The 24,294-nt window shown below is 41.8% G+C and overlaps 1 non-coding gene across 1 annotated transcript; it reads left to right on the top strand.

Annotated features, from left to right (window-relative positions):
• The first annotated feature begins 5,928 nt into the window (after nucleotides 1–5,928).
• Trnat-cgu lies at nucleotides 5,929–6,003 on the top strand. Its single transcript has one exon. It is a non-coding gene; the product is annotated as a tRNA-Thr (tRNA).
• The last annotated feature ends 18,291 nt before the right edge of the window (nucleotides 6,004–24,294 follow it).

Here is a 24,294-nt window from a genome sequence, read left to right as displayed (position 1 = left end):
TCTACCGAATAACATTGTCTCGCGATCGGTCTCATACGAGTTGCCGGTTCGCCTTCCAAAAAACTGCAAATAAATTCAAGTTTGTGTGTTACGTGCCAAGTTGGTGGAAATGCAAAATTAAATTGTTTTAACCAATCCAAAGGGTGAATCTTTGTTCTGTCATTTTTAAATACGTTAAATTTCCTAACGGATAGAAAGTGCTTGTAATCAAAATTATCGTTTCTCAATGTCTGAACAGGTTCAGGATTGTATGATAATCTGTTTGTCTGTGTCTTCGGATTCTAAGTCACGTACTCTCTGTAAATGACCTAAGTTACACTGGCTGTGTGAGTGTGATAAATATTCAGAATGTGGCGTATACTGTGACGTGATAGAGGCTGAAACATTTTTCATTTCTGTCACTTCTTGCTGTAAAGATGACAATTTTCTACGTAATGTGTTATTGGACGAACCTATCTCACTGATTGTCTGCTGTATGTTTTGGAATTCGGGCGTTTGATTGAACGAAACTGGTGACGTATCATCTGATTTGGTGCCATTGTTATTTTCTATAATGTCGATACGACTGGCCAGTTCATCATATTTTTCAGTCAGTGCTTTTACCTGATCGTCATTTTTAGTGTCACAAGCATTAATTTGTGTTTGCATTTTACGTGTGGTTTTGTTTAATTTCTTAACGTCTGCTTTAATGGCATTGGCATCCTGTATTAATTCCAATTGTTCAAGTCTGCTGGTCACTGTCTGAAAGTCTACTGTGTATTTATTTTCCAAAGTCTGAATATCAGTGTCTGTTTTTGTTTTCAGATCGGAGATTTCATCAGGCAATTCAGTGTTCAACTGTTTGATAGTACTGATTTCGTCTGATACTATAGCAATGTTGTTGTCTACGTATGTTTTTGCTTTCGTAAACAACTTGCGCTAGTCTTCCTGTCTCTGTGTAGTAATTGTTTCCATGACTTGTTTCTTTACTTTGTTCTGTTCCTGTATGAATTTACGGTAACGCGTTTCATTGTTTTGTAGGTGGTGATTAAAACGTTCGTCAATTTGGCTGTTCTGTTGTTCAAATTTCTTGTCTACTTTCGCATCCAGTGTGCGCGAAAGTTCTGCTGACATTAATTTAAACTCGTCGCGTAACTGTGTTGCATTTTCTGAACATTGTTTAGCAACTGCACTATTTTCATCTCTAAGTAATTTTGTTGTGGCTGCACGTGCATTACGTAACTCTTCACTACTATTCCTAGCAGAAGCCTTAATTTCTTCACGTAATTGTTCTTTAGTTTCATTACATTGCACGGAAATGGCTGTAATCTGTTCATTAATCTGTTTGAAGTTTTCATTAAGTTGTTTGTTCGATTCAATAAGTTTGTCGTGTTTTTCATTCAACTGTTCGAGATTTTCATTGAGTTGTTTGTTCGATTCGTTAAGGTGTCTATAATTGTTGTTGTTTTTCATTCGACTGTTTGAGATTTTCATTAAGTTGTTTGTTCGATTCATTAAGTTGTAGCAATACTGCCATAACTTGATCCAAGCCAAAATTAGCGACTCTGTCCTCTGTGCTGTGTGATGGTGTATCTGCACGTGTCACGTTTTGTGTAACCATTTGGTCATTGTCTGATTCACGAAAAGATTTGCTAACTGGATGTGCACTGTTGGCCACTACATCGGAATCAATTAAATCTGACATATTTTGAGTACATTGTTCATTTTCGTTAGAAACATTTATCTGTTCACTGTATAAAATTTGCATATCAGTTGTGTCAAATTGGGCAGCGTTCATTGAAGCGGAACGTGCGGCGTCATCAATTGTCGTTAAAGTGTGGACATAATTGAATTTATTTGTTCATCATTTGGATTAAAATCATTACTGGTGGTCGGTACGCACTGATTATCTATAACTGGAGGATTATCATTATGACACTGAGTGTCGCTAGTGTTAGCAGTCAAATTATTCAAGTCGGCTTTATTCACTCATTACGGATCGCGATGTACCGTTAGCAGTTTTTCGTGGCATTTGCACAACTCAGAGGTAGGCACAAAATCAAACACAAAGCAAAATGGAATAAATACAATAACAACAAAGAGCAATTAATTGCCCATGATCTGTGAAAGAAGGAGTGACAAATTAGTAAATACGTTGCGCCAGATGCAAACTACAATTAACATTAGGTAAATAAGAGCAGATATATACCTGACTACTTCTCAAAATTTTACGAAAAATACGATCCTGGCCCGTTGTCACCAAGTATAACTTCCCAACAAAAAAAATTCCGTACCCTATCAATAATAAAATGTGACTAATCTCTCAATAAATATGTGACTCATATATAACCTTTCAATAATTAACTGACCGTGAACCTAAACTGGTAAATCTGGACGTCAGCAATGCTGTGTCATGGCCCTGAAAATTCATTCTTAATAAACTGAAAAGTTTACCGCAATGAAGTCTCCGGATAACGCGTATATATCTGCTCCTATAAGAATTTTTTCTGGCATAGCCCAGTGCAATGCTGGCCGCTAGATTTGTCATGTATAAAAAGAAACAGCTGATTTTTCCTTACGTTAATCGGGATGACCACGGATTGCAGAAATTAGTAAATTCTTTAAATTCAGATGAATGATAAAATTAATAGATTGCAGAAATTAGTAAATTCTTTAAATTCAGGCGAATGATTGTCAAAAAGTTAATTTTATAAAAAAGATTATTATTAAAAGATTTTTTTAACATTTACATGGGACGTGATATAACAATAGCACAAATTTAGTTGTAACAAACTGCATATGTGCGTGGCTGCTTTTACCTTATACCACATCGCTGAGGCGCCGCCATCGCTCCTCACGACCGGTCTCGCCAACTCCATACACCAGACTGCTAGCTACTACTTACTCCTACTGACACTGCTCTTACTGCAGCCAACACTGCTCTTTGGTCTGAGATTCTCTTATAACTTACATATCGCAGGTAGCGCGTGAGCAATCCATCGAAATTACATCTAATCGAGTGCGCCAGCAATAAATTCCTTAGTCATGGACCTCTTAAAAGGGCTCACCGATCGACATCGATACCTCTCCTAAGTGCAGCACTCCATGAAAAATGGGCTGCTAATCGCCAAGAAACCTTCGAGCTCCTGACTGAATGTATGCCTGCGAGGGTGGAAGCTGTCATCAAGGCTAAGGGTGGGCCAACACCATACTGGACTCCAGCATTACCGATGGAGGGCTCCACGAACTTGTAAGTCATTTTCAGCCAGGTGTCCAGATACTTTTAATCACATAGTGTACGTCTTTAGGGTTGTAGGTGGCATATATCTTAAGCCTATGCTTTTCTTAATACGCAGTCGTTGTGCTTTCTCTTGTATTTGCGCCCACAAGATCAGTTTCATGTATTGCCCCAGAAGAAGAGCTTTTCTTGGTAGGACACTGCAGATACTTCCCACGTTATTAATCAGCTTTTCAAGATGTTCGTTAATTCCTCCGACTAGTACACAACAATACATGGGGGAGACAAAAATATGGAAAAACCGCGAGAACTACATGCTTGAACATAAATGAAGATGCTAGCCAAGCCATCAGATTGCGCTGTTGTATTTGCCCACGAATGGCACCCTTACAACGTCCTCAGTACGTTCCAAGTCACAGTCGTGGTCAGAACATTGTTCTGTGTAGTTGTGAGTGCATTATTCCTGAGCTAAGTAAATTCGAAAGTGGGAAAATTTTTGGTGCTCGTATGGCGTGAGCGTCCGTAACCAAGATAGCCGAAGTGCTTGGAGTTTCATGAGGCAGCATACCGAAGATTTGTATCGCATGAGGGCAAGAGGAAAAACCCCATCCGGTAAGGGACAACCAGACGAAATTCTGAGTGTTGAGTGATCGTGACAGACGGTCACTGAAGGGGTTGTCCCGAAAAATAAGAGGACGACAGCTGCAAAAGCCTCCGCAGAACTGATTGTCGCTTTCGCGAACCCCGTCAGCAGCAAAACAACATATAGGGAGCCCCATAAGCAGTGATTTGCAAGGAGGAGTGGAAATCCAAAACCACGCATCAGTGATATACCGGATGATCAAAAAGTCAGTATAAATTTGAAAACTTAATAGCCGGCCGCGGTGGTCTCGCGGTTAAGGCGCTCAGTCCGGAACCGCGCGACTGCTACGGTCGCAGGTTCGAATCCTGCCTCGGGCATGGATGTGTGTGATGTCCTTAGGTTAGCTAGGTTTAAGTAGTTCTAAGTTCTAGGGGACTGATGACCACAGAAGTTAAGTCCCATAGTGCTCAGAGCCATTTGAACCATTTGAAAACTTAATAAACCACGGAATAATGTAGATAGAGAGGTAAAAACTGACACACATGATTGGAATGGCATGGGGTTTTATTAGAACAAAAAAAAAGAAAAACTCTTGCTAGACGCGCGAAAGATCTCTTGTGCTCGTCGTTTGGTGATGACCGTGTGCTTAGCCGCCACTTTCGCCATGCTTGGCCTCTCAGGTCCCCAGACTTCAGTCCGTGCGATTATTGGCTTTGGGGTTACCTGAAGTCGCAAGTGTATCGTGATCAACCGACATCTCTAGGGATGCTGAAAGACAACATCCGACGCCAATGCCTCACCATAACTCTGGACATGCTTTATAATGCTTTTCGCAACATTACTCCTCGACTACAGTTACTGTTGAGGAATCATGGTGGACGCATTGAGAATTTCCTGTAAACAACATCATCTTTGCTTTGTCTTACTTTGTTATGCTAATTATTGCTATTCTGATCAGATCAAGCGCCATCTGTCGGGCATTTTTTGAAATTTTGTATTTCTTTGGTTCTAATAAAACCCCATGTCATTCCAAGCATGTGTGTCAATTTGTACCTCTCTATCTACATTATTCCGTGATTTATTCAGTTTTCAAACTTTTTGATCACCCGGTATATGCCCAGAGCAGGAAAACGCAACAGAAAAACTTTCACACAAAGGGAACAAACCTCTTTGTCTACCTAAAACAACAAGGGCTGGCCATTCTGTAAGACTACTGCTGACTCTCTGCAGCAGTCTAAACCACAGTACAGCAAAATGAAACACACCCACATTCATTCACTCACGCATGCCAGTGAGTTTTGGAATAGGAGAACAAGGGATAAACATTTTATGGAATCTTAGTCGTGAGATGGGTTACATATAAAAACATGGAAGACTTATAATGGCGTTAGAGACGGATTTGCAAGTCTCAAAAGAACCAACATAACAGGCATATGATGCTTGCAAATCGTAGAAAGAAACAGGTTACGGCTAGATTGAATGAAAGTTCAGTCTTCTCAGGTACGAGATTTAGCAACGAAAGCACCTGAAGTGTTCTGTAGGATGCAAAGTGCACTGGAAAGCAAATAAAGTGATAATGAAAGGGGACTATAGGACCCTTTCAACTTGACGACAAGATTATAATACACTGTGATGTCACATTAATGTGACCACCCGCCGAAAACCTGAATAACCATCTTTTGCAGCACGGATCACTGCGAGATGTGCAGGAAGAGAATCATGGAAATGATAATTAAATCAACACCCCAATCTGTCGACAGGCGTTGATATACATCAACAGGGACAGCTGAAAATGTCCGACCGGGACTCGAACCCGGGATCTCCTGCTTACATGGCAGACGCTCTGTCCATATGAGCCACCGAGGGCAAAGAGGATAGTGTGACATGTCCGAAAAAACAGATACCATCTTCATATAGTTAAGGCTAACCGGCCATTGACCTTTTTCTTCTGTGCTGGATGCACACGCATTGCCTGAACCCTTACCGGACTGGATAAGATTGTCTGCCGCGAGTAATGAGTATAATGGGCAGGGTCACTACGAATGTAGTGTGTGGACATTAAGTTATGAATGTGGGTCTCATGGGGAGCGTGCAAGGGATAAATCCCTGTAGTCGCACTGTCCTCTGTGCCCTCGGTAGCTCAGATGGATAGAGCGTCTGCCACGTAAGCAGGAGATCCCGGGTTCGAGTCCCGGTCGGGGCACACATTTTCAACTGTCCCCGTTGATGTATATCAACGCCTGTCGACAGCCTAGGGTCTTGATTTAATCATCATTTCATTCTAAGAGAGCTGCGTGGGCACCGATGGTATCTGTTCTTTCGGACATGTCCGAAAGTTGCATGGTCGCCGATGGTACCTGTTCTTTCAGAATCAGTGAGGTTCTTGAAAGTACGACCAGGGATGTCCGACTCCAGTGCCGTGGACAGCTGCGCTAGGTTACACGGTTGAGGATCCGCGGCGCGAACAGCCCGTCGCTGTTGTCCCACAGATTCTGAATTGGATTAAATCCAGAGAGTTGGTATCCAGGGGTGCACGGCAAACATCCTGGTGCTCCTCGAAACACGCACGTACACTGCGAGCCGTGTTACATGTTGTATTGTCCTGGACGAGGTAAAACAAATTGCATGTAGGGGTGAACGTGGTCCCCAACAATATATATACATCTGTGTGTGTGTGTGTGTGTGTGTGTGTGTGTGTGTGTGTGTGTGTGTGTGTTGGCCCATTGCGCTTTTCAGAATGACAAGATCACCCCGGAAATACTCTCCGGCCTGGTGCCTTCCGACGATTGTGCTGTTGGTTGTCAGACATTTCAAGTCGCAAGCGCCCCGATGGCCATCTCTCTGATGGAGCATTGAACGTGATTCATCTGAAAAAACCACCTGTCGCCAGTCATTGAACGTTCATTTATGGTAGTGGCGTGCAAATTCTAGCCTTTGTCACCAATGGACAGCAGTCAGCATGGATGCATGAAGTAGGCGCCTGTTGCGGATGCCCATTTGCAGCAACGTCAGCTGAACGCTCGTTGGAGTGACACTGTAGGTAGTCCCTTGGTTGACCTGGGTGATAACTTGCTCAACAGTTGTACACCTATTCGCCCGTGGACATCTCCGCCTTTCTCGTTCACCCCTGTCACCCGTGGTGCATCACATTTATCTCAGAGCCGGCTTCGCATAGCGCCATTTTTCCATGCACTGTATATTTTAACCACTGCGGCGTGCGAGCGGTTTACAAACTCAGCCACATCGGAAATGCTTCCACCTTTGGCCCGAAAGCCGATTATGATGTCCATTTCGACTTACGACAACGACAGTAGTATTTTTCTCGTCTCCCAAACACTCTTTGTACAGCCTGCTAGCGTTGCCCCTTGCCGTTTGTGAGTGTTACTTCACGTTGGCTCGTAACATAGGGTGACTGGGCCGTATGCACAGAGAACTGAAGCAATCATTCTCCCCATGTTCCATACATGAATGGAACTGGAAGGAACCGCAGCCCATTTGACAAAGGGCAGTACCCTCTTCCATACAATATGCATTGCTTTGCAGAGTACGGATGCAGATTCCGTTCCGAAAACGTAAGCGTGTATATCTGTTTTATTTATTTTTATAAAATATCTTCATCACTCAATATCATCATTGCCGACCTTTGTGGCGCACCAGAATTATAAGGTAATTCGTAGCATCATGTCGTCCAGTGGAGAGGTAAATGCAAATGCCGTGTGGCTAGGGCCTCCCGTCAGGTAGACCGTTCGCCTGGTGCATGTCCTGCAAGTTGGCGCCACGTCGGCGACTTGCGTTTCGATGTGGAGGAAATGATGATGATGATAAGGACAACACAACACACAGTACCTGAGCGGAGAAAATCTCCGACCCAGCCGGGAATCGAACTCGGGCCGTTAGGCATGACATTCCGTCGCACTGACCACTCAGCTACCAGGGGCGGACATCGTGGATGATCATAAACACACGTTTTACATGATCAGTTTTTGAAAATCGTAATTAGCTGGATCAAAGAAACTGAAAATAATTTGTTTTGAGTTCCCTCTATTCGTACTGACACATTTTTGGCTCCTCATCAGCCCTATTTTAGCGTCCTTGTTATAAGAATTTGCTGGTGCTAAAATAATTGTACGCGTGTTAGCTCCCGAGCATACAGAATACTTTGTTTCCACTTCATCATTCACTTCATTTTATGCTCCTAAATGTTTTGTTATTGTACTCATAGCTAACTTCATTTGTTCAGACTTCTTTACCCTCTTGGCTTGTAGATTTTAAATTACATGGATACAAGGTTGGTCCTCATTCTTGTAATGCACTCATTTCAATTTTTTCTGTGTATCGAATTTTATTTCCTAGGCTACATTTCTATCCTGAAATCCCTGTTTCTAATGTTGTCATAATTTCTGCAACATTCTTCTAAGGAATCTCATTTATGAGACTTGAATGCGGGCCGTTTCTGCTTCGCTCGCATACAAGTACTTTTTTTTGTTTCTTGAGTACATATTTTTCGCTCGAAAAGCATTAATAATATTGAAAACTTTTTAAATCTGTAGTAGTAATGCTCATAAATGAGTATGTGTCAGTATGTTTCTTCGCATTCATTACAATCCCACTTTGCACCTCATTTAATTAGTTGCTTGAGGCTTTCCCGACAGACTAGTTGTAGAAATGGTGTTCGGATGAGACGTCGGATGTCTCTGCGAAATCCCCACAGTACGAGTATTTCAGCGGGGCAACTGACCTACATCTTCAGGTGCGGCTAACACATTCCTAAGCTATGACTGAAGCCTCATATTTGTGCCAGTCTAAGTAGAAAACGCGCAGGCGTGAAGGCGCCAGACCGATATACTTAACCAAGATGAACCAGCTGTTGGACGATTCTGCATCTCGTGTTCTAAATAAGGACACCACGACTAAAATACAATGATACCTTTAGAGCTTCTCAACAGCACAATATCCGATAATGTGTCCAAGAAACGTCGTACGCAGGTTCCCATTTCTGCCAGGCTACACAGATTGGCTACGACTCATGACAGCGTGGCACTTCGACCAATTGTGAGCGCCAATACACAATGTGGCAAAATATGTGGCAGTGCAACGGAGCCCATTGGTAGGAAAATGTGAGTACCCCATCCGCAATGCTTAAAACCCCGTTCGTCGGCTCAAGAACTTACGATTTGCACTATCAGATATTGTCGTGAGTTTTGATTTGCTCTCATTTTTCCTCGAGTGCCATTGCAGATATCACTGTTGCAAATTGGTGCGAAACTAGAAGGAGAACTTGTTGATATGGCTAAATACGTGCTCACCTCAATCTATTTCTCATTCAGTGATCAATACTTTGAACAGACTGACGATGTCGCAGTGGGTGGTCTCTTTTCGTCGATTGTGGGTAATCTTTTTATGGAAGATTTTGAAGAGAGAGCACTTTTGTTGGCCGGAATTAAAACCTACGTGAGTTTGACGATATGTAGATGTCATCTTTGCAATCTGGTCCCACGGCACTGCATCACTGAATGTACTTCTGCAGCATCTAAATTCTCTTCATTCAAACGTCAAGTGTACGACAGAGATTTAGATAAACGGCAAAATACCATTCGTGGACATGTTGGTGCGGAGAAAAGAGGGTGGCACCCTGGGTGACGCTGTGTTCCGTAAACCTACACAAACGAACTTATACTCACTGGCTGCAAGATATGACCGTCCTTAGGACGTTGGTTCTGAGTACGCCAGTCCGTTGTTCTATCCATTTCTAATTTGATTGTGTGTGTGTGTGTGTGTGTGTGTGTGTGTGTGTGTGTGTGTGTGTATTTTGGCGTGAGCCGTCACGGTCAGTAATCACGAAATTGCCCGTCTTTTGGACTGCGGAAATGGTTTTACGTTAGTGACGGTGACCACGATGAGTGCGAAGAAACTCTGGTTAAGTCGTTGAAAAGTGCAGTCATTTTTTGGCATGTAGCCCCTATATCGCGAGTCTCTTCATACAGAAAACGACGTTCTGTAGTGTCAAGTTGGTCGGGTTTCTCGCAGATGGCAGAGTTCTTAAATTTTATCCATGCCAGTCTCTCATTGGTTCCGTCTGATTATTTTTTGTGTGTTATGATTCCCTTGATAACCAGTGCGTTCATTTATATTTTTCCAGAATTTCTCACACATGTATGCGGAGCGTTCAATAAATATTGTAACACATTCCTTTCGCGGAAATTTCGGTTGTAAAAAATGCGACATTTGTTGTGAGACATCTTGACATATTCCCGCTTCAGTCCCTATAGTTTCAAGAAGTTCCGATAACTGGCGGCGCTATACGTAGCCTTGACAATGGCGCCTGCCAACGGGTGCGTTACGTTCAGAGAGCTGTCATTGAGATTCTTTTGGTGGAAAACAGATATTCACGGACGATTGCCGGTTGTCTACGGAGATCTGGCAGTAAACAAAAGAACGATGAGTCGTTGGACGAGGTGTCTGTCATCATTACAGCAAGGTCACGTAAAACTGTCCCGTCCTCTGCGTGCTGGCCGGCCGCACACAGATGTGACTCCTGCGATGTCCGAACATGCGGGCACTCTCATTCGAGGTGATCGACGGATCACAATGAAACACCTCGCTGCACGACTGGATGATGAGGAAGTTAGCGATGTTGCAAGGTGCTGGCTTCGACGTCAACCAGTACAGTGGTGGAAATGACCGTACGGCAATGCGGGCCGGGAGTCTCCCATTCGGGGAAGTTCCGCCGCCGAAGGCAAGTATTTATTGCATTCGACGCCACGTTGGGCGACTTGTGCGTCAAAGATGGGGATGAAATGATGATAAGGACAACACAGCACCCAGTCCCTGGGCGGAGAAAATCTCCTGCCCCAGCTGAGGATCGAACCCGGGTTCCTTGGCGTGGCATTTCGACGCGGTGATCACTCAGCTAACGGGACCATGCGAGCGTTGACCTTCCCAATAAGGTGGCGTGGGGTCGTCTCACTGAACGGAGATTATGTCCAAAAATAAGGTTTTGTAGCCGAAAGAGTGGGGAGTAATAAGGTGTATTGGAATCCTGACTAAAACCAACCTCCTTTCAGAAAAAAAATGTTTTGCGTTACTTATTGATCGCCCCTCGTCGTTTGGAAGCTAACGTTTCCTCTCTATTTTTTTGTAAGGCACGATACGCTTTCCAAGCCGTTCTTTCATGGACGTTCACTTCCATGGCCAAAGCACAGCTTCTTTCTACACGAAAGTCTTTTCCATAACACAGTTTGAAGGCACATCAGGACAATTTATAGGGGCCTTATCAAAGGGTAGACGAAACAATTTAAAAATACCAATGTGAAGTTCTTGGCATGGTTTTCCTGTAACGCACAGGCTGTATGAATTAGCAGCACTACGAATTTTGTTGTCATATTAACTAGTCTCGGCCCTCGTTCCTCAGTGCATATGACTCGCTTCCCTGACGTATTTCGCCGTTAAAGTAACGGCACATGCCATCTCTGACTATACACTGGATATTTTTGACCACATAGCACGATTTTAGCAAGATCGTCACTTTTTTACCTGCACTTTTTTATGTAAATCGGGGTTCAAACTTGCATGATTTCTCGTGGCTCCTCTTGCTGTGTGCAGTACTGTGCGCCGACTGTGTGTTGCTATTTTCATTGTCAAATGTTTATACCAAGGACCTAAAGTTTGTCGTCAATTTTTCACCACGTTTGGGAAGCTGTCAGTCTTTACATTACGAGCGGGAGCATTATTGTCTTGACCAGACGTAGTGTCACAGCTGATGCGTGCCTGTTTAGGAGATAATGGACTTGTAACCTACTCTCACTCACCGTCAGTTGATGACACATGAATCTAATGTTCTGTAATTTTCGGAAAACACACTAGTTCCGAAGAATTTGTACTGGCAGAATGCAGATAAGTATACTGTTGAACATTATAAGCCTACGAAACATATTGCATTAATAAGACTGATAACAAAAGATGTATAACTGCTTTGATGGATTTTAATTAGTTAAGGAAAATATTATTAATAATGAACTAGAAATTTAACAACGCTGTAGACGCTGATGAAATAATATGGCTACTAGTCGTTTAAGGAAAAACGTTATGAAACTATGTTGGTTCAAAATTTGAATTTAGGTAACAATTATTGAAACCATTGTAGGCGACAACGGTCGATGAACGCACGAGTGCAAAACGCAAGAGGTTATAAAATGTTTAAAAGTTAATTAACACGACATGGAACACTTTGCAGTAATTCAAAATCAAAAGTAATTTACTAATTGCAATATGTAATGCGATCGTAATGGAAAAACGTAACTTCACAATAACGTTTACTGTCTTCAGATTTTACGATAACCATTTCCTTCTGATTATCCAAACGCGTTACTAGAAATATACCCACTGAACACTGAGTAAGTTACAATTAACAGAGAAGCAATCAGTACATGAAACGATGAAAGTATGAAAGCCAAGTTTACCCAACACACAAATAAATACTTGTTACTCTGTAGTTCCGTAGCTGTGAACTGCACTTGAAATGATTATTTGTCAAACCGGTATTTGGGTTTATAACCCATCATCAATGCCATCTGATACAGAGGAACGAACAGTTGTATGTACATCAATTTCTAGAACATGGTAACTCTGTATACTTTTGCAGAAATATAAGTCTACTTACAGTACGTGTTTGAATTGCAATGACGTGCGTGTCCGTTACAACTTCTTTAGGGTGTACAGCTTGGTGTGTATCTAGGAAGCAAAAAACCACGTAGAATCCTAGAACCCAATTACAGTCATGTCTATGTTAATAAGATAGGACATGAAATCCCTCTTATATCACAGTATACGGGTTGTTGTACATGTTACTGCTGTCAGATCTTAAGCAGTGACAGTTCTTGATCACGTCTGACCCTTGTTTATGACGTAACTGTCACATAGTGTAAACATAGAACTGACAGGTCAAAGAGTTTATATTACAAATCATTTGTTATTTCTAAGATCATATTTATTCACATATTTGACATGCATTCATATATGTGAATACAGTATTTCGACAATTAGTATATGAGGGTAGAATATACAAAAGGAATACAATTGCAAAATATCCCAAAATACCACATCAAACTAGAGAATTTTTCATGCAGGGTATGAACGGACTCAAAACCGAACTTATTTGGTTAAAACATTGATGGAATTTTGTATATAGATCTTATCCGGTAACTCTGTTCGTTCATTAAGTATGCTGTCCTTGTCTTTCGTTACATAGGTGTATATTTTAATTTCTTGTAGAACGTTTAATTATCTGGCTTTATGAGTAAAAGTGACGTTCTTATTTACGTCATTAGCAAAATGCTTGTATTTTCTGAAAGTACTTGCCCTACTTCATAGCTATACTTTGCAGAGATTGTTTCTTCCACTGTCCTTACATTTTTTCAATCGCTTCCTCTTTAACACCACAACGCATTACTTTCTAATTATCACATTATTTATTTTTGCATTTTCGGTGTTATTGAGAGATGAGAAATGTATATATTTTATCAGTTTCCTGTCAGTACTAATTGCTCACTTAAGAGAATACCAGCATTCTGCTAATGACTTTAATAAAAACATCATTATCCTTCATAGAGGAGAGGAAAAAAACGCCTCTGCCAGCTGAGAAGTAGGGCAAGCGTCAGAACGAAATACGTTCGTTTGTGTGGCGATCTTCCGCAGCAGCTGTTAACATCCGTTATTATAGATTAACTGTCTTGAGCTGACTGCACTGTAGTTAAAAAGAATTTCACCAGACGCATTTCGCTTTTATTTATAAAGTATCGCCTGTGGCATTCCGTAAATTGGATGCATACGTTTGTATATATTATTTTTTGATTCTTTTAGGTTAAAAACAGCGTTTTCTTTATGAAGTTAGTCTGTAAGCTCCTCACCTTACAAGAAAACTACCACATCCAAAAAAAAACCATAACAGAAAAGAAACAACTCATAAATAATCAGATGAACTTGGCAAACCACACACTCTTTAAACTAATTGACCACTTAATATAACATTAAAAGTACAAATATAAGCAAAGGCTCCATTTACCACTATCATTTTCTCCCAGATCTATCCCATAATCACTGTCCAGGCCATCCCTGTCATTCTCCCCCCCCCCCCCCCTTAAAAAAAAACACCACCCATCTCACATCTCTATCTACATACAAGACAATTTCTCTCTCTCTCTCTCTCTCTCTCTCTCTCTCTCACACACACACACACACACACACACACACACACACACAAACACACACATACACAAAATCATTTCATAGGTTCGTAACACAACATGAACGAAAACAAACGAATAGGCATAAACACTGTAGCAGTGAAGAATAAAAACAGTTATGAAAGTCAATTATAAATAGTGCAGCGCAGGAAACAACGCAAAATGCCAAAAACTGCAGATGTGAAATGAAGCCTGTCGACATTAACCACGGCCAGCAAGAGGGGAAGGTGCAGACTATGTAAAGAAACACCGTAAGTAGCTTACAGGCTAACTTCATAAAGAAAACGCAGTTTTCAGCCTAAGAGAATCGAAGAATCGAAAAATAAATGTACAAAAATATGTATCCAATTTACAGAATGCCGCAGAAGATGCTTTATAAATAAAAGCGAAACGCGTCTGGTGTAATTCTTTTTAATTACACTGCAGTCAGCTCAAGACAGATAAGCTATAATAGCGGATGTCAGAACGAAAATTTATGTGCCACTCGCCACAGCTCGTGCATGGTATTACGCTTGTTTCAAAAGAGCGAATTTCTTGTCAAAATCGATTATGCGTTGTCGGTACATTTCACATGCTTGCATAAGTCAAGAATCGGTAAAGACAAAAATAATTTTTGATGTTTTTGGCCTTTATAAAGAAAACAAAATACGAAGAGTAAAGTTAAAAAGGCACTATTTATTGCTTTCTGAATATTGTTTGAATAAATAGTTTCTCGAGTAGATAGATGTAGATGTTCGGAAAACTTTGGACGACACGTCTCCTCTTCTTTCAGATCCCAGGAATGTGTAGAATATACCCACGACATTTGTCTAGACCATCCACTATGAATTTTGTTTTTGTCATTAATAATCTATTATTGTCATTTGCTCTACATTCTGCTACTATATCTCGATATTTTTTGCGTAAAAAGTGTGGTACCTCATAAACTCGCTTTCACCACTCAGGTGCCAAACTGCATAGCAGGATATCTTTACAACACACGCAATTTTGGCGCTGACTTACAAACAAAACGGGCCAGTCATGACAGGGGAGATTCAGTAGAGGAATATAATGCCAAGGATGCGGCAGAGGATTCACTTGCCACGAGTAGTCGATTGGGATAAAATGTAGCCTGTGTAAATGGGGCTCAGGACGTGGTACCTCTCCAAAAACTAGTCCACGACTGGGCAGTGAGCCAGCTTCATTGTTTGACATCTGTTTGCACAGCGCATGTTCCTGATTGTTCATTTTATTCAGCCGATTCTGCGTTGCCTCACAGTGAGAATCACCGTATTCTCTGTGCAATCCAGTAAGACACGGTTTCTACTAGTATGTCCGTTCTCATGCTCCGTGACAATCCGTCGTTTTATGTGATGCGGATTGTTGTCGATCTAAACTGCTTGCTTGCTTACAGCGGTGTAAGTCTTTCTACACTGTATGATGACACCCAGTAAAATGTGTGTCGACGTGGGGCGTAAGCGCTACAACTTGTGTGTGCCATCGCCCCTGTGTATTCTAAACAGCTCTCGTGGAATATGCAACAGAACTGCCGGTGATGTCTTAGCATTCCATTGGTTGTGAATGCTGAAACGGGTGACATGTTGCATGCGAGGCAACTGCCAAAACGTCTGTGATAAGCTATGTGAAACGATACATGTTAAAATGAAGTTACACATCTTGCTTAAAGGAAACACATTGTCTTTGCTAATGAGCCTGTCTGCTAATCTGATCTCCTTAAGGGGAGATGGAACGCCCTATCCCGACAATGTTAGTGACTTGGCTTCCATGTATATCCGTGTATTTCAGGAACCACTATAGCCATTGACATGAAATTAAACTGTATGTTCTGAGTCTATTGACATACAATAATTGTATTTCAGCCACTACTTTCGGAATACAATTTTTTAATTACACCATTAAAATTTTGTGTACTTTTTTCTACGTCATACAAAATAATTTTAATAATACATAACATTTTGTTCTCCTTTTAGTTCAGTAGACTCAGGATGTGTATATTATTACTCCCTGTTTGAAGTGGTTTCTGAGATTTACAGAAAAATGCAACAGAAAAAGTAAATTTTCAGGAACGGCTTCTAAAGTTTCAAAAGACTGTAACTCAATATATGCTTAATTTTTTATTTTTAGACACTCAGAAGCACCCTGCACCATACTGTACATCATTCTCTTGATCTTTTTCTAAGTTTCTTCTTCTTTTCTTCTTACTAGACTCCTTAGTGGCCAACTGTGCTGCATACTCTGCTTGATCAATGCGAACCTTTTCTATCCGTTCATGATGCAGTTTGTTCCAGGATTAATTCCCATATTCTGTAGCACTTTCACCCTACCAGTGTTGGCATCATTAAAAGCGATAACAGCATCATTGACCCCCCACTTTAGCGTCTTCATTCCAACAAAAACATTTTCTGGTAAGCGAGTCCATATAAGATTATTAAACGACTCCTAGGGATTTTGAGTCTGACCATGCAGACACTTCTTCAGTAATTCAGGACTTGCCAGGTCTCTGTAAATAGGTTTTATGACATCCATGACTAATGCTGGGATGGAATGTTTATGGCTGTATGAACTGTTTGAGTACTGGGCATTGCAGTAATTGCACCATGAATCAGGACCAAGAGGGCTGTCGCGTCCCAAGCGTGGGTTTTGCCTGAGATTCAACGACACGGTTCGAAGCCACAACTTAGCTGGTTGGCCTTAGTGAGAGGGAGACTTTGACCTGGCTAAGAAGTGACAATATCTGGTGTAAAAGTAGCAAAAGGCAGGCAGATAAACCTTTCCTTGGTTAAAATAATACAACAGATGTATAAAGATAACATTTGCCAAGTGAAAGTTGGTAACAAACTTTCACAGAAATTTAGAACAAACAAAGGCCTCTTACAGGGCTGTCCCATGTCACCATAGTCATTAAAAACCTATATAGATATTAGCCTTAGAACTTGTAAATGTAAAAGTATGGGATTAGAAATAAGAGATGGAGTTTACCTACATAATTTATTGTTTGCTGACGATCAAGTAGTCGTAGCACAAGATGGGGAGGATGCTAACTATATGTGCAATCAACTAGCAGTAGCATACAAGACTTGAGGTTTGAAGATTAATTACCAAAAAACAGAATACTTAACTAATAATTCAGATGAGCTATACACTGAAGAAATGAAAATCAAAAAGATAAACACTTTTTGTTATTTGGGATCCATTTTAGAAATCGAGAAAAAATCTGAGTCAGAAATCAATATAGGAATTAGTAGCGGATGTAAGGTCATTTCGATGCTAAACTCAGTCTCATGGAGCAGGAATGTAATGAGTAGAACTAAAAAATTAATATACATTCCATTTAGAGAGTGTGGTTCTGTATGGAACGGAGACCTGCACAATTAACCTGTAGCACATTAAAAAATTACAAGCTCTAGAGATGGACTTCTGGAGAAGATTGGCAAGAATCTCCAGGAAAGAGAAGATAAGGAACACCGAAATAATAAAGAGAATGGAAATAAAAGAACGAATATATGACGTAATGGATAGGAAGAAATTACAGTGGTACGGGCATGTACGACGAATGCAGGAAGCCAGAATACCAAAATTGATACTGGAGTGGGAACCAGAGGGGAGAAGAAGAAGAGGGCGACCAATGACCACCTGGCTCCGAAATGTACAGCTCACAATGAGGAGAATGGGCGCAGAGGAAGAGGACACACAATACCGAAACACCTGGAGGAATATTTTGAAAATACAGTTTAAGGACGTTTATTGTATGTGTAGTAATTTCCGAGCAAATTATTATGTTAGAGATAAGCTTCTGTAATGAGGAAAAGCTCAAAATAAAAAAGAAAGTTTATTTGAAAATGTACCCTACTGCTCTGGCTGAGACGTTTCCTATGAGCAGCCAAGTCAGACACAGAGACGGCATAATACCATTGCCGTTCCGTCTACTCTTAGAATGAGACCCACACGAAAATTCAAAGTCCCACAACTGCTGCATATCGACTTCTGCAGACTATCTCCGGACGGCCTACCGCTTCCTCGCGCCTAGACAGCGTCTAACTCTCCTCTGAGTGTCCTCTGACTCTTCTCCGATTACCTCTCTTTCGGAGCGTCTTGCTGCCGAATTTTGTATCATTTTCCCCTTCGTTATTGCCTTGACGTAATGGCGAGGGCTACTTGCCCCCTTATTGGCTGTCATTGTGCACTATTCTTCAGTGATTCTTCAGAGGCTAGGTGGAGGGGTAGAGACGCCTCTTTTAATATTGTCACACACTGCGTCCTAAGCCCTGTGTTGGCTTCTCATGACGTAGTGCTGTACCCATCAGAAGGCCATCTCCCTTTCTCCCTCTCGTCCCACGCTCTCTGCCTTACCAGAAGTGCTGTCGCCTTATTAACTTTAATTCCAACCCCGTTGTCAAAACACAGAGCCCTCTTTATGTCTTTATAGTTGATAGTTCATAGCTCTTTGTCAAGCACAGCTGCCAGCTGCCCATCTGCCTGGCGTCAGCCACCCAGCCTGCTTCCTGGTCTGTGGCTCCTCTCGCCACGCCTAAATACATTACTACTGTCTCCTTTATAGTTTCCTCTTTCTGTTATAAAAATGCCTTAACATTTTCCTGTTTGTTATGAATAATGCACTTCAGACCTGGCTTTACTGATTGATATAACAGGCAAAGGTGGTGTACTGGTTATTCATCACTTGACAGTCTGTGGAAGAAGGTAGCCCATACTGGCTGCTTCATTTTCAACAAATCCTCAGTATTATTTCTAGTGGCCATCCCATAGTACTGCTGTAGTTCATCAATCATTTTGTCTACCACCCTGTCTCTTATAGTTTTACCATCAGAAAGTTTCTTGTCTCTCAAACTTTGTTTCAACTTCCTCAACCTGGTGCCCATCCTCTTCTGGACATGACCTTTATAACACAGCAATCCACAGCCTTCTATATAAAAATTACCGGTTTTATTAGATCTTGAAGTAATGCACGTCAACATTTTAACATTTTTAACTGGTGTAGATTACATTTAAAAAATAAAATAAAATACTTCCCATGTGAGTTTATAAGTGATATACGCATCATTTTGTAATTCAAGCATGTAGTCAGTTTGATCGAATTTCTGTGTCCTTCGATGTCAACGCTGTAGTGTAATGGAAGTTGACACCAGGCCGCATGGCCAATGAGTACTAACAGAAGTTGTACGCCATTTGCACGAACCAATACGAAGAAATTTCCGGAATCAGTAACAACATGTTTTTGGCAAGTTCACGTTTCAGAGGATTTTTGTCCGAGAGACATACTTGTTCAGCTCTAATCTTCGTATTTTCCGTCAGGGCGAGTTAAAGGTTAATGATATTCTCGAAGAGAAAAGAACCATGAAAACTGACGTTTTGCAAACAATGAAGAGATAAAGATATAATCGCATAAGAAGCTAAACACCATTCTGGGCCTGCCTCCAATAAATGTTTCGTAGACTGGAGAAAGTACGGGCATAAAACTGCGCTCAATGGAAACTAAATTAGAGGACACCTACCTAGTAGATTGTAGGGTCCACTTATGCCTTTATGACAGCGACGACGCGTCGTTGCATTCACTCCAAGACGCAACAAAGTTACTGGGAAGTCCCCCCCATCCACGACAACTCAACCTGTAATAATCATACTTCTGATTTGGTTATAATAACTTGCAATTCTTATGATCGTGTATGCCTTATTTGTCGGATAGGCATCGACGCCGAATAAAACTGACCGCAACGATGTGGAAAATCAGGTCATCAAAATGGTAACTCACGGTCTTAATAAAGACTGAATCCAATGAAACATAATTATTATAATCAAATCAGATTTGGTTAGTCGAATCAGTCTTTAATTAAAATTTATAATTTAGTGAAATTCCTATCATATAACAAGGTTATTCGGTCGAAAGTCCTAAAGTGGAAAATGTATTTCTGAAGTCGGTTCATTAAAATCAGACTTAAGTTTATGTAACAATCAGCTTCAAATGTAGGCGTATTGATGACAGCCAGTCATTACGTATGCAGGAGTTTTTTTTCGATACTGTTGTTACTCAAACTATTGATAATGACTTTAATTAATTAACAACAATATGAGCTTTCAAATTCGGGAAAAACATTTGTTTCACTTGCTGGTGAAGTTATTGTCCCCAGAAGTTATTGTCCTCAGTATTAATCAAATTTAGCTTTGACAACCTGATACTGTCAGTAAAGGACAATAGAACATGGATCCTATCACAGGGAATAATGATTACGGTTAATGGTGACTTTTTGTTGTTGTCATCTTCAGTCCAGAGACTGGTTTGATGCAGCTCTCCATGCTGCTCTATCCTGTGAAAGCTTCTTCATCTCCGATTAACTACTACAACCTACATCATTCTGAATTTGCTTAGTGTATTCACCACTTGGTCTCCCTCTACGATTTCTACCCTCAACACTTCAATATTAAGCTGATGATCCATTGATGCCTCAGAACGTGTCCTACCAACCGGTTTCTTCTTCTACTCTAGTTGTGCCACAAATTCCTCTTCTCCCCAATTCTATTCAGTACCCCCTCATTAGTTACATGATCTACTCATCTAATCTTTAGCATTCTTCTGTAGCACCACATTTCAAAAGCTTCTGTTCTCTTCTTGTCTACACTGTTTAACGTCCATGTTTCACTTCCACACATGGCTACACTCCATACACCTAATTTCAGAAAAGACTTTCTGACACTGCAACCTATACTCGATGGTAAAAATTTCTCTTCTTCAGAAGCCATCGCCTGTCTGCACTCCAGTCTTCATTTTGTATCCTCTCTACTTCGACCATCATCGCTTATTTTGCCGGCCGCGGTGGTCCAGCGGTTCTAGGCGCTCAGTCCGGAACCGCGCGACTGCTACGGTCGCAGGTTCGAATCCTGCCTCGGGCATGGATGTGTTTTATGTCCTTAGGTTAGTTAGGTTTAAGTAGTTCTAGGGGACTGATGACCACAGATGTTAAGTCCCATAGTGCTCAGAGCCATTTGAAGCATCACTTATTTTGCTCCTCAAATAGCAAAACTCATCTACTACTTTAAGTGTCTCATTTCCTAATGTAATTCCCTCAGCATGACTTGATTTAATTCGACTACATTCCATTATCCTCGTATTGCTTTTGTTGATGTTCATCCTCCTTTCAAACCACTGTCCATTCCGTTCAACTGCTCTAACAGGTCCTTTGCTGTCTCTGAAAGAATTACAATGTCATCGGCCAACCTCAAAGTTTTTATTTCTTGTCCACGGATTTTAATTCATACTCCAAATTTTTCTTTTGTTTCCTTTACAGTTTGCTCAATATACAGATTGAATAACATCGGGATAGGGTACAACCCTGTCTCATTCCCTTCTCAACCACTGCTTCCCTTTCATGTCCCTCGACTCTTATAACTGACATCTGGTTTCTGTACAAATTGTAAATAGCCTTTTGCTCCCTGTATTTTACCCCTATCGCCCCCAGAATTTGAAAGAGAATGTTCTAATCAATGTTGTCAAAAGCTTTCTCTAAGTCTACAAATTCTAGAAACGTAGGTGTACCTTTCGTTAATCTATCTTCTAAGGTAAGTTGTAGGGTCAGTATTGCCTCGCGTGTTCCAACATTTCTACGGAATCCAAACTGATCTTCCCCGAGGTCGGCTTCTACCACTTTTTCCATTCGTCTGCAAAGAATTCACGTTAGTATTTTGGAGCCGTGACTTATTAAACTGAAAGTTCGGTAATTTTCACATCTGTCGACACCTGCTTTCTCTGGGATTGGATTATTATACTCTTCTTGAAGTCTGAGGGTATTTCGCCTGTCTCGTACACCTTGCTCACCAGATCATAGAGTTTTGTCATGGCTGTCTTTCTCAAGGCTATCAGTAGTTCTAATGGAATGTTGTCTACTCCCAGGGACGTTTTTTGACTTAGGTAACGGTGACAATGAAATTACAGTCGAACATAAAAATTACATTGTCCAAAGTACTAAAAACACTGGCAAGCCTCGTAAAAAGATAAAAGTCTGCAGAGGTTCATTCTTACAGTTTTGCATGCCGCAGGCGCCAAATAATATCACGGATGCAACATTTTTCCATAATTCCAAATTATAAAATCCCCAGCTCCAGATATTTCATATACTAGCTATTGCAAAACAGTACTCTTCTTTAATTCCTTTTGAAGCATCTCTATAGATAACTAATTTACTGTGACCCATAGAGCTCGGAGTGCCTCTGGCAACCACAAGAAATTCCTGCACACATCTTCGCCGCGCCAGAGCCTCTCACATTTGCGTCTTTCTGTTGACGCAGCTACACCATGACTCAGTTATGGTCTGTTGTTGACGGGAGAAGCTAGTTTCACCCGCAGCGTACTGGGAAGTAAACGGCAAAGTGACATGTACTTGTCCAGCTCATTTGTTGCCTGCTATCGTGTCGTACGTGATCACATCACGTTCTATGGAAGTAAGGTGTGTGTGTGGGGCGGCAGAAAGGGAGGAGGGAGGTTTCACTCGAAGCTTGCTCTGTAGTCGGTAGTGATGAGCTAAGATCTCCCCTTTAACGATACGAAAGCGTGATCGTGATGATACAAAGCCAGCACTTAGGGATCGTTTTTGTAATATCGGGTCCATTTAGGTCCACTGTTACGTGAAAGAAACTCCACGTCTGGTATACTTGCTGTATTTTACCGTAAACAGATGTCACTGGATGCTATTTTTAATAATTACGATAAAAGTTACTTAGTGGACACTGCGTGCATCAATCTGTCACCACAACCAACACTTTACACTATAGTGAAGAAACAGAAAAGTATTTATAGGCTATGCAGCAGCGAATAAGTCTTTTTTATTTTTTAATCAAGATGAAGTTTATAGGCACCATTGCAACAAATTACCTTATTTCTTTCACTGTCAAAGCAATTACACTCCTTTCATCCTGACTTTAATTCAGACTGAAAGATAAGTAGTTAATATGAGGATAAAACATGAGGTCCTTTGTCGTCGTATTCTAATTAATTATACTGTGTATGTTGATTCATTCGTGGTACAACATCCATGCAGCAGGACTGCAACTGCTGTGTTCGGATGCAGGCTGAGTTAGCATCCCTTCGCTCCCAGCTTCAGGCAGTGTTGGCTTCGGTCACACAGCTTGAGGCTGTTGCCAATGGGCATCACTGTGGGGGTCCGGATGTGGGTTTGTCGGGGACGGCCAGCTCGTCCCACGCATCCCCCGATCGGACTACGACTGTGGCTGCCCGGGATACTGCCCACATTGAGGCTGATCTCTCACCTGTGGTAGAGTGGGAGGCTGTCCCGAGGTGTGGCAGGGGGCGAAAGACATTCCGGAGGGCTGAACGGAAGGTCACTCCAGTTTGTCTGACGAACCGGTTTCAGGCTCTGTCTCAGGCTGATACTGATCTTCGGCCGGACATGGCTGCTTGTCCTGTTCCAGAGGTTGCCCATCAATCTGCAAGATCCGGGCAGTTGCTGAGGGTGAGCTTACTGGTAGTTGGGAGCTCCAACGTCACGCGCGTAATGGGGCCCCTTAGGGATATGGCAGCAAGAGAGGGGAAGAAAACCAATGTGCATTCCGTGTGCATACCGGGGGGAGTCATTCCAGATGTGGAAAGGGTCCTTCCGGATGCCATGAAGGATACAGGGTGCACCCATCTGCAGGTGGTCGCTCATGTCGGCACCAATGATGTGTGTCGCTATGGATCGGAGGAAATCCTCTCTGGCTTCCGGCGGCTATCTGATTTGGTGAAGACTGCCAGTCTCGCTAGGGGGATTAAAGCAGAGCTCACCATCTGCAGCATCGTCGACAGGACTGACTGCGGACCTTTGGTACAGAGCCGAGTGGAGGGTCTGAATCAGAGGCTGAAACGGTTCTGCGACCGTGTGGGCTGCAGATTCCTCGACTTGCGCCATAGGGTGGTGGGGTTTCGGGTTCCGCTGGATAGGTCAGGAGTCCACTAAACGCAGCAAGCGGCTACACGGGTAGCAGCGGTTGTGTGGCGTGGACTGGGCGGTTTTTTAGGTTAGATGGCCTCGGGCAAGTACAGAAAGGGCAACAGCCTCAAAGGGTTCAGGGCAAAGTCAGGACATGTGGGGACCAAGCAGCAATCGGTATTGTAATTGTAAACTGTCGAAGCTGCATTGGTAAAGTACCGGAACTTCAAGCGCTGATAGAAAGCACCGAAGCCGAAATCGTTATAGGTACAGAAAGCTGGTTGAAGTCAGAGATAAATTCTGCCGAAATTTTTACTAAGG

The sequence above is a fragment of the Schistocerca piceifrons genome, chromosome 8, assembly GCF_021461385.2.
Source record: "Schistocerca piceifrons isolate TAMUIC-IGC-003096 chromosome 8, iqSchPice1.1, whole genome shotgun sequence".
Classification (NCBI taxonomy): Eukaryota; Metazoa; Arthropoda; class Insecta; order Orthoptera; family Acrididae; genus Schistocerca; species Schistocerca piceifrons.
This window is presented reverse-complemented; position numbering and strand designations above follow the sequence as displayed.